This window comes from Fragaria vesca, unplaced genomic scaffold (assembly GCF_000184155.1).
Source record: "Fragaria vesca subsp. vesca unplaced genomic scaffold, FraVesHawaii_1.0 scf0513031, whole genome shotgun sequence".
Taxonomy (NCBI): domain Eukaryota; kingdom Viridiplantae; phylum Streptophyta; class Magnoliopsida; order Rosales; family Rosaceae; genus Fragaria; species Fragaria vesca.
Genome location: NW_004443427.1, coordinates 91,397 through 101,134, shown reverse-complemented (window position 1 = coordinate 101,134; position 9,738 = coordinate 91,397).

Genomic DNA, 9,738 nt, shown 5'->3' with positions numbered 1-9,738 from the left:
TTAATTGGGAATATAGTTAAGTCGATACCGTACATTTCACTTAACATGGCAAGTAAGAGAACGTAATACGGTTAATGACCTAACGACATTGGCTTAACTGTGAGTGCATTCATCTTTAGTCATTGACATTGTTTTGGGGTGATTGAAGCGTATCTAGTGGTGGAGAGAAGTTCCTAGCTATTGTTTCTCTCATATTTACATCCATATTCACTTTTTAATATTCTGTTTTCAGCAGTACTTCTGTTTTATCTATTTTTGTTCACCAATCAACCCAACTCCGAATACCCTCAAAATTTGTGTGGTAGTCCACCACTGTGTCTAGTTACTGTGTATTTAATTTCATAATTTTTGGTTGAGTCTAGATTAGCTAATTAATTAGGTTTCTGCTCCTAGGTCGAGTCTGCCAGATTTCTGGTTTACGCGTCTGTTTGTGTTTCTTGTGTGTTTAAGTCTTAGTATCACCAATCCTCTGCGGGTAATGACCCCTATTTGCTGTTTACTACATTGATATAATTGATTTGATAATAGGGTATCTTTGTAGGTGCTTTTGCGCCTATCATATTGTCGCAGAAATAACAAGGATCCCTAACCTATAAAAGATAAATGACAAAGAATTTAACTCAAATTTATGGGTCAAGCTAGCTAAAGCTAGCATATCTTACTCTGACAAAAAAAATTTGTCTGCCTATATGGAGTCCGATCTTTTTGTTTTGAGTGTGTCTAATACTTTACAAATTAAACAAAGCTGTACGTGTATATGTTTTATGGTATTCAATTCCCATCTAGCATTTGACACACATCAACTGCATACAACATAAATAGTATTTGGAATTTGGGGTACCAACCAAGGGCGCCTGCAACTCTATATTCACTGGCCCGACCAATGTTTTCACCGTGTAGTAAGCTCGCAGGCATTCGACATACGGGTTTCGAGATGACTGGTCTAAAGAGTCTAGATGCTGAAACCTTTTACCAATGTTATATGGGTCCTAAAAGTCCCGGTGCTCAGCAACCTACTAATAATTTGTACATGTTGGGGCTCGAACTTAGATAAGATTTCAACTCAAGTAGTTGCTTTGTCATTTTGGTCAATCTTTGCCACAAATGAAGTCAATGATGGTAGTAGCACAACTCAAAATGGGAAAATTCTGTTGTGCCGGAGGGCATAGCATGCATGTTGGAAACACAGACAGAATTTATAACTAACCACCCTCTACTGGACCCCCCCTCTCCCTCTAAACCTTTTTAGTGATAGCATGCTATACCGTTCGGTATAACAGCCAAACCCCTCTAAATATGCCTAACAATATAATATTTCACCTAACCAATAAACGTATGTGGAGTAAAAATTGTTCGAAAGAGATAACTTTTGTTTACTGGACAGTACTTAATTTTTACTAGTAAACCTAACCCCATAAAATTGTATGGAGTAAATATTGGTGATAACGTTATCATCCTGTTGAGGAGAGAGGGGTAAACTAGTAATTAAACGATACAATCCCCCTCCGTTGCGCGCCTTCCTTACCAAATTGGTTCCTCTTCCGTATTTACCCCGACTGCCACTCTCTCTATCTCACTCTCTTTCTCTCTCTCAATTCTCAAACGCCCTCAAACCCTAGCCCCAATCCGCTTCTCCACCCTCTCAAATTCGCCTCCGGCTCTGCTTCTCCGGCCACCGTACGTCTCGAAACCCTAATCTCCTTCTTCTCTCGTTTCTCAATTTTATATCAATTTCGGTTAATTGAGTTTTATTGGATTATTTTATATCGGGTCTGAAACCCTAGAATTTTTACCCTCCCGGTGCTCCGACTCCGACTCCGACTCCGAATGGTAGTTGGGGCTTTTACTCTCTCTCTCTCTCTCTGTTCCTTTTGGATTATATGTTTTGCTTTTATTTATAACGCTCCGATTCCGATCCGAGAACCGCCAAGTGGGCCGCTTTGACCCGGTGGGTTCCGACCCGATTCGAGTCGGTTGGGTCAGGCGGGTCTTGGCCGCTCTACCGAGATCCGGCGAGCTCGAGGTGCTTCTTTTTAAAATCAATTTCGCCTCTTTCGCTGTCCTGGACTCTGACCCGGGTCCAATTCTCGGGTCGAACCTCCGGGCCGGTTTCGTTAGTTGTTGTGTTTTCAATTCTCTTTCTTTTGCGTTCAAGATGATAAAGCTGCCTCCTTTTTATCTTTTCATATAAACTTTGATTATCAATTTCATCATGTTTCTTCGTTTTTGCTGTGGCTCTGAGTATATATACTTATGTTGTGAGAAAACCCATTATGCATTCTTGTAGTATTGAGTTTGTCTGCGTTGCAGTCTGTGTTGTAGGTACCCAACTGGTAGTTGTGTGTTTGTTATGTATAGATTATGTGCATATTAGTTTCGACATGTGTGTGGTGGGTTAAGAACTAGTTTAATCTGTATCGAGAAACTATGCATTGCTCCATTCTGTCAAGTGCCTTTTTCTTTTCACATGTTTTCATGCGATTTGCTAACCGAGTGCTGTTAGTATTTGAGAAATTTGTTACTTTATGTTTTGCAAACTGTATCCTCCGGTCCGACTATACTACTATAGCGTCTGTTTGCACCACAATCCAGCAGTTTTTGTCTTGTAAATTAACATCTGATAATTCACTCACATTACGTTTAATGTGATTGACATTTTGTTGGGCACGCGAGGATTAGTGAGCAGGCTTGATGTAACCAGTCTTGCTGGATCTGGATTAGACTCTCATGGAGTTCAGGATACGTGTTCCTGTCTGCATGAGTGAGTTTAGGGGTTTTGGATGGTTAGTTTTCAGTTGTCGGTTGGAGCTATATTTTGGATTAGCTGTTACCAGATTTGGTAGAAAAACTTGATTGTGCTGTATAACCGAATAGATAACAAGAAAGTTGGCGTTCAGCTTTGTGAGATCCTTGTTATTTTCGTTTCTCTATATTGTTTTGAACTGTACAGGGCAGTCATGTCCTTGTGTCCTGTTTGTGCATGCCCAAGTTTGCTGTAGTCCTTAGCTGCTTGTTTTATCCTTTTTTTGGGTCCGTGATCATTATTAATGATTGTGTGTGCATGTTTGTTATGTGCAGATACTGTTGAATTACTAGGTCAATGCAATGGATATGTCAGATGCTGTGATTGTCAAGTCAACCCGATTAAAGTCTGTTGTGTGGAATGACTTTGATAGGATTAAAAAAGGTGACTCCTGTATTGCTGTTTGTAGACATTGTAAAAAGAAACTCAGTGGATCAAGTACTAGCGGGACATCACATTTGAGAAATCATTTGATAAGGTGTCAGAGAAGAGCTAACCTACCTCAAATCTATACAGCAAGAGATAAGAAGAAGGAAGGAGCTCTTACTATTGCAAATTTTGATCAAGAACAGAAAACAGATGAAGTTATTAATCTTGTGAATATTAGGTTTGAGCAAGGGCAAACAAAAGATGACATCAGTAACTATGGGAGTAGTAACTTTAATCAAACCAGAAGTAGATTTGATCTTGCTCGAATGATAATTTTGCATGGCTATCCATTGTCTATGGTTGAGCAGGTTGGATTCAGAGTATTTGTCAAAAATCTACAGCCATTCTTTGAGCTTGTGACTTCTGAAGGGGTGGAGGCTGACTGTATGGAGATCTATGCCAAAGAGAAGCAGAAAGTGAGTGAAGTCTTGGATAAATTGCCTGGTAAAATCAGCCTTACTGCTGATATGTGGGCCTCTTTTGGTGGTTCTGAGTTCTTGAGTTTGACTGCACACTATATTGATGAATCTTGGCAGTTAAAAAAGAAGATTTTAAGTTTCATTATGGTTGACTCTTCTCATACAGAAGACATGCTTTCAGAAATAATCATAAGATCTCTTATGGATTGGGATATCGACCGCAAGTTGTTCTCCATGACATTTGATAGCTTTTCCACCAATGACAACATAGCCCTAAAAATCAGAGACAGGCAGTCCCAAAACAAGTTCCTTTATTGCAATGGCCAATTATTTGATGTACGCTGTGCAGCAAATGTTATCAATATGATGGTTCAGGATACTCTTGAAGCTCTAGGTGAGATGACTGCTAAGATTCGAGGAAGTATACGTTATGTCAAAAGTTCTCAAGCAATACAATCGAAATTTGAGGAGATAGCTCAGGAAGTTGGAATCCAGGTTGAGAGGTGCATAGGTCTAGATAATCCATTGCAATGGAACTCTACATATGCTATGGTTGAGATTGCGTTGGAGTACAGAGCTGTATTTGCTCTGTTGCAAGAGAATGACCCTGTCTACACAATGTACCCATCTGATATTGAATGGGATAGAGCTACTGTCATTACTAGCTACTTGAAGCACTTTGTTGAGATGATAAATGCTTTTACAAGATTCAAGTCTCCAACTGCAAATCTATATTTCCATGAGATCTGTAGTTTATATGAGCAGCTGAAAGAGTGGTGCAAGAATCCAGATGATTATATTAGTTCTTTGGCTTTTAAGATGAGAAGCAAATTTGAAGAATATTGGCAGAGATGCAGCTTGGGTTTAGCAGTTGCGGCTGTGTTAGATCCACGGTTTAAGATGAAATTGGTAGAGTTTAATTATGCACAAATTTTTGGTAGTGTTGCCCCAGGCCGGATTTCTAATGTTCATGATTGCGTCAAAGAGCTCTATGACGAACATTCCATCAGCTTAGCTTCCTTGGATCAAGGATTGGCTTGGCAAGTAGGCGGTGGTCCTCGTATGCCTAATTCTGGAAGGGACTCTAGGGATAGGCTGACTGGCTTTGATACTTATTTGCAGGAAACTACTCAAAGTGAAGGCTCGAAGTCAGATTTGGACAAGTACTTGGAGGAACCTCTTTTTCCTCGTAATGCCCCCGGATTTGACGTATTAAACTGGTGGAAAGTTCACACTCCTAGGTATCCTATTCTATCTATGATGGCGCGCAACGTGTTGGGAATGCCTATGTCCAAAGCTTCATTAGATTCGGCATTTAACACCGGAGGAAGAGTGCTTGATCGTGATTGGAGTTCACTGAAACCTGCTACTATCCAAGCATTGATGTGCGCACAAGACTGGATACGCAGCGAACTAGAAAGCTAATTTAGCTCAGTCTTGGTTCTTTGTTTATTTCGATTATAGTATCATTCGTTTTTAATTTCCAGAATCCACATTAATCCCGTATGTGGGTGAAAATTGTGAAGTCAATTCTGTTTGTCTTCATTCCAGTTTTGATTGTAATGTGGGAATTCAGTAGGTTTTCGACTTTTCGACCCATGTGACATGGAGGGTAAGTGTTAAATACTTAGCCCAAAGGCTAAAGGAGAAGTAGAAGCTGGTGATTCAAAGGGAGGGAGCATAAACCCAGTGCAATTGTTTCTGCTGAAGTTCTTTTCAGTTTTCAAACTTTTTGTACAATTGAACTTCTGGCTAAAGAAATGGGATATTTTGAGAAGGATTCTGATTCCTGACCATACTTTTGGAAAATTGTTTGCTTTCATTATAAGCCAAGAAGAGAAAAGTGAGCGAAATGGCATGTTTGCCTAGTTTATTTATTGAATCAAAGAATTGAAACACTCTTCAAAGCAGTACAAAGTACAAACCAACCTGCATAATGCAGATGGGGGAAAATAAAACCTCTGGAGGTCCTTACTCAAGTATAAGAGAAAGGAGTTGGAAATTTCCTGATTGAATTATAACCATAAGAGAGAGGAAAACCCAGCTCAACCAATACTACAAATCAAACTAGGCATAGTTCATAGAACATATTAAGGGAGACTCCAATGATTACATATAGGACTCAAAGCTGGAGACACTATTCAACCCTTTTTCATCAGGAAATTCTAATAATTTCCGGCTCTTCCCGTTCCTCATTTCCATTTGAATTGTTTTGAGACAGAAAAGCGCTTCTGGTCCAAATTGAACTTCAACTGAAGATACCCAGCTATAGCACTTACATAAAACCTCAAAGTTTCAAAGTTCATTAGAATTGTGATATGGATCTGCTTAAAGTACTAAACAAACCCCAATAAGAGTTATAAAATCACCAATTTTTCAGCTAGTTTTCTACTTTTTGCCTATTACTGAAGGCAGAATGCTTAAGTTCTTAACCTTGTAGGATATTCAAAATTCAAACCCAACTCATGAGATTTGAGGTGCATCACATACTACATTTACCCCAAGGAGATTTTCAAAACTACAGAAAATCACCACCACAGTCCTTGCAAGTTCTTGTCACATATTGGATTATACTGCAAGCATTCCAATTCCTTGTAATTATTATGTTCTAGGATTGTGACAGGATATGTGGCATTTATGGCATTAGGTGATAGCATTGACAACAGACCTCTTTCACCATCATTCCCAAGTTCAAATGCAACATCATTGATGTGGTCCATCAAACCAGTTCATAGTGACTAACATATACCATTTATCTTTTGCAATATATGCATCCTGGCATTGTACTTCAAATTGGGTATCCTTCCCTCTTTTTTCTTTCTAATCCCAAAAGAAAGCAAAACATCCTACTATTTAGCAATGCATCCTATTCAGCTTTGTGTCAACTTTTGCTTTTGCCCACAACTTGCACCTAAATTGACATGGGGAATGTTCTGCATATTTTTTTCTATGGATGATGCTTCTTCTTTTCTGATATTCCACACCCTTTTCGTCAAACTTTGTTACACTAATTTTGAAAGAAGATTAAGAACATTGTTACTAGCTATGACTTCAAGCACTTGGTCAAAACTTCTGCAATTTTGGTAATTTGGTTGTGTCATGGTTCATACATGACATTGTCATTTAACTCGCTAACTGGGTCATCACACCTTTCTAGATTGTTGAGCAACTACACATACAAGATCTTGTAACTGGTTTCTCAATGGAAATATCGTATGTTTAAGTCTTCTACTTCAACAGTAATTGCTTTTGTTTTTCCATAAGCTCTACATATGGTTCATGTAAGAAGTAGTCATGTTTAGTTGTGTGACCCACAATCTATGCAAAAGCAAATACTATGTAAGTTTTATTAGGTTCGTCAACTAAATTTTTTGGAAAAGCTATTCATTTGATACTGTCATGGAGATCAAAATAAAGTTTCCTTGTAATGTTTTTGGTAAATTGGGAAAACAACCAACATCATTTGGGACAAGATTGGTACTTACAAATAGGAGCGCATCTCAATAGTCTAAGAAATTAAGTAATGACTCATTTCTCACCTCTTTTTCTTTGCTCCTTTTTTTTATGGGGTTGCACAAAATCAGTGTGTAAGGTTATCTCCAAGTTTATACCACTTAAATTATACAGGCATGCATGTGTATATATATATATATATATATTCTTTCACATATAACATAGAGACGTAATATCACTGGCCTTACTTTCATGATATGTCTCCGGATCCATAAAGATCAAAAACATCGATCCTCTGAGTTCGAATAGGACTATAGGAATGAGGTTGGTTTGGAGATTTTCTAGTTTCTGACGATATATGCTCTTGTTGTTAAATATCAATTTCAGAATAGCATATCTAAATTAGCATTAGAAATCAAATCAAAAATGATTGTAAAAGGAAATCGATATGTTTAACGTCTCCATAATCGTGGTTCCTCTTTTGGATAATCCTAGCCACCTTGGGTTCAATAGGCATTCATCTAGGAAAGTTATGGTTGCCTAACCAATTACTCGTTTATCAAAAAGCTTTCTTTTTCCGTCTTTATGTACATATGACTTGTCTAGGTTTGGATTGGCTCAAAAATTGGTAATGCAAAGTCTTCAAGAAATTTCTTAAAATGGTTCACCAAGTTATTCTAGCTAGGTAGTACCGAACCAATGCTTATTCATCGAGCATTGTGATCAGTGTTCAAAAACCCTAAAAGGCGAAACTTATTGTATTTGTCGGTTATATAATTTTTTTTCTAATCAACGTATGTATGTGGTTTTACAGTCAAGCAATCGGTAGTTTATGTAAATGTATTATGACATGTCGATAAGAATATAACCAGCTCATATATAGTGTAATTTTGCCTCGATTCATCGATGCCATCCCCTCTTCCATTTCCGTTGGTCACATCCTTTAGCTATGAAGATAAACTCGACATATATCAATGATGTAACAGCACTAATATCACATGATGACTCGTACTAGCGAACTTAAACATAACAAATTTCATATTGGATTCCATAATATACGAGTCTTTTCCTGTCTTATTTTTATTTCATCCTCTGTTATGACATTTGCAAAGGGTCCAAATAGAGAACTTATTATGTATATATTGGTCTATCAAATCATCAGATGAGATAGATTTAAGTATTGACATATCACTTCTCTTAGGGGGCTAATGCTACAAGAGGGGGACATCAAATTCATGTCTGTTATCATATGGAGTGCCTACTCATCAGTCGATCAAATCAAAGCAGATCTGATAAAAGACTATAAGGTCCGGCCATCTATTTGTACAAGACATGATATCCTACGAAATTCGGCATCGTAGAGATGGATAATCTTGCTGGCTATACAACAGAGATGAGACATTTCAACCTAAGTTTAAGCTGTTAGGTATGTGGACATGTACACTCACACACACTCACAAGTGTATTAAGCAATTTGCCAACCAAATGAACGGTGTGGGAGTTCTTCGTTAGTGATTCAAAGCATTTACTTTTACGGTTAAAATTCGAGTTTGAATTTCCTATTATCCCTCATTCTCTCTTACGAAGCAAACTTATAGTTGTTATCAGGAATCGATCCAACTTTTCAACACTCTCCTTACATATGCGATCGAATTATTAACCCATTTTTCCATTACTGGAAAAGTTTGTGTGTATAGTCTCTCTTTAGAATCTATCCGTTGGTTAACTTAGGTACTGATCTTAATTGAGTTATCAATTTGGTAAAAGACTTGGTACAATAGATATAAAGTGTGGTATCCTAATTAATCGATCCTAACTCATTTTTTTCACTCTCTATTCTAATAAACGTGCACTTGTAAAACCAATGGAAGTACTAACTAAATTCATTTTGGTCAAGTGATGACAACTTGACAAGCAGGGTTTGGGAACATCAAATCTATATCAGAGTTGAGGGATTTACTAGAAATGTTCCTCATCAAGTGAAGGGTAAATGAACGTAACACAATGAAGCAAATGGGTTTATTCCATATATTCTTACCCAAAATGAGCTCAAAACAAGGGGATTGTGATGAAGCAGTTAACAGGAGTGCATCACATGGGAATCTCCTTCACTCTTGCCTCAATACTCTAGCATGTAACTATCTGTTGTAAACTTGTAATAATGCAAGAGTGAGTGAGAGAGAGATGTAATGGTGATGGAAACTTTAAACCTGCAGTTGTGATGATGTCAGAAACAAATCTAGAATAAAAGCCAAGCCAAAATCCAACAAGCAACCAACATGGGATAGGTCCTCTCATTTTGTTTTTTTTATCTTCTATTGTCACCAAGATCTCTCTCTTTTGGTATTCTGGTGATCTCTGTAATTTCTTTTCTTCGTTTTGTATTGAAGCTCTAGAATATGAGTTGTGTTGCTAATTGACTTGGGTCCCATTTCAATCTCTTATTGAGTTCATCATCATAGCAAGTCACTCTCTAAAAGGCCCCCAATTTTTTATTATTATTATTATTATTATTATTTTTAACATCACCATCCTTTTCCGGTTTTCCCCGTACATGAAGAAATGGATGGTTAATGGAGCATGAAAGTAATGAGCTCCTCAAGCTATAGAGCTCCATAGTCTTTCTATATAGTT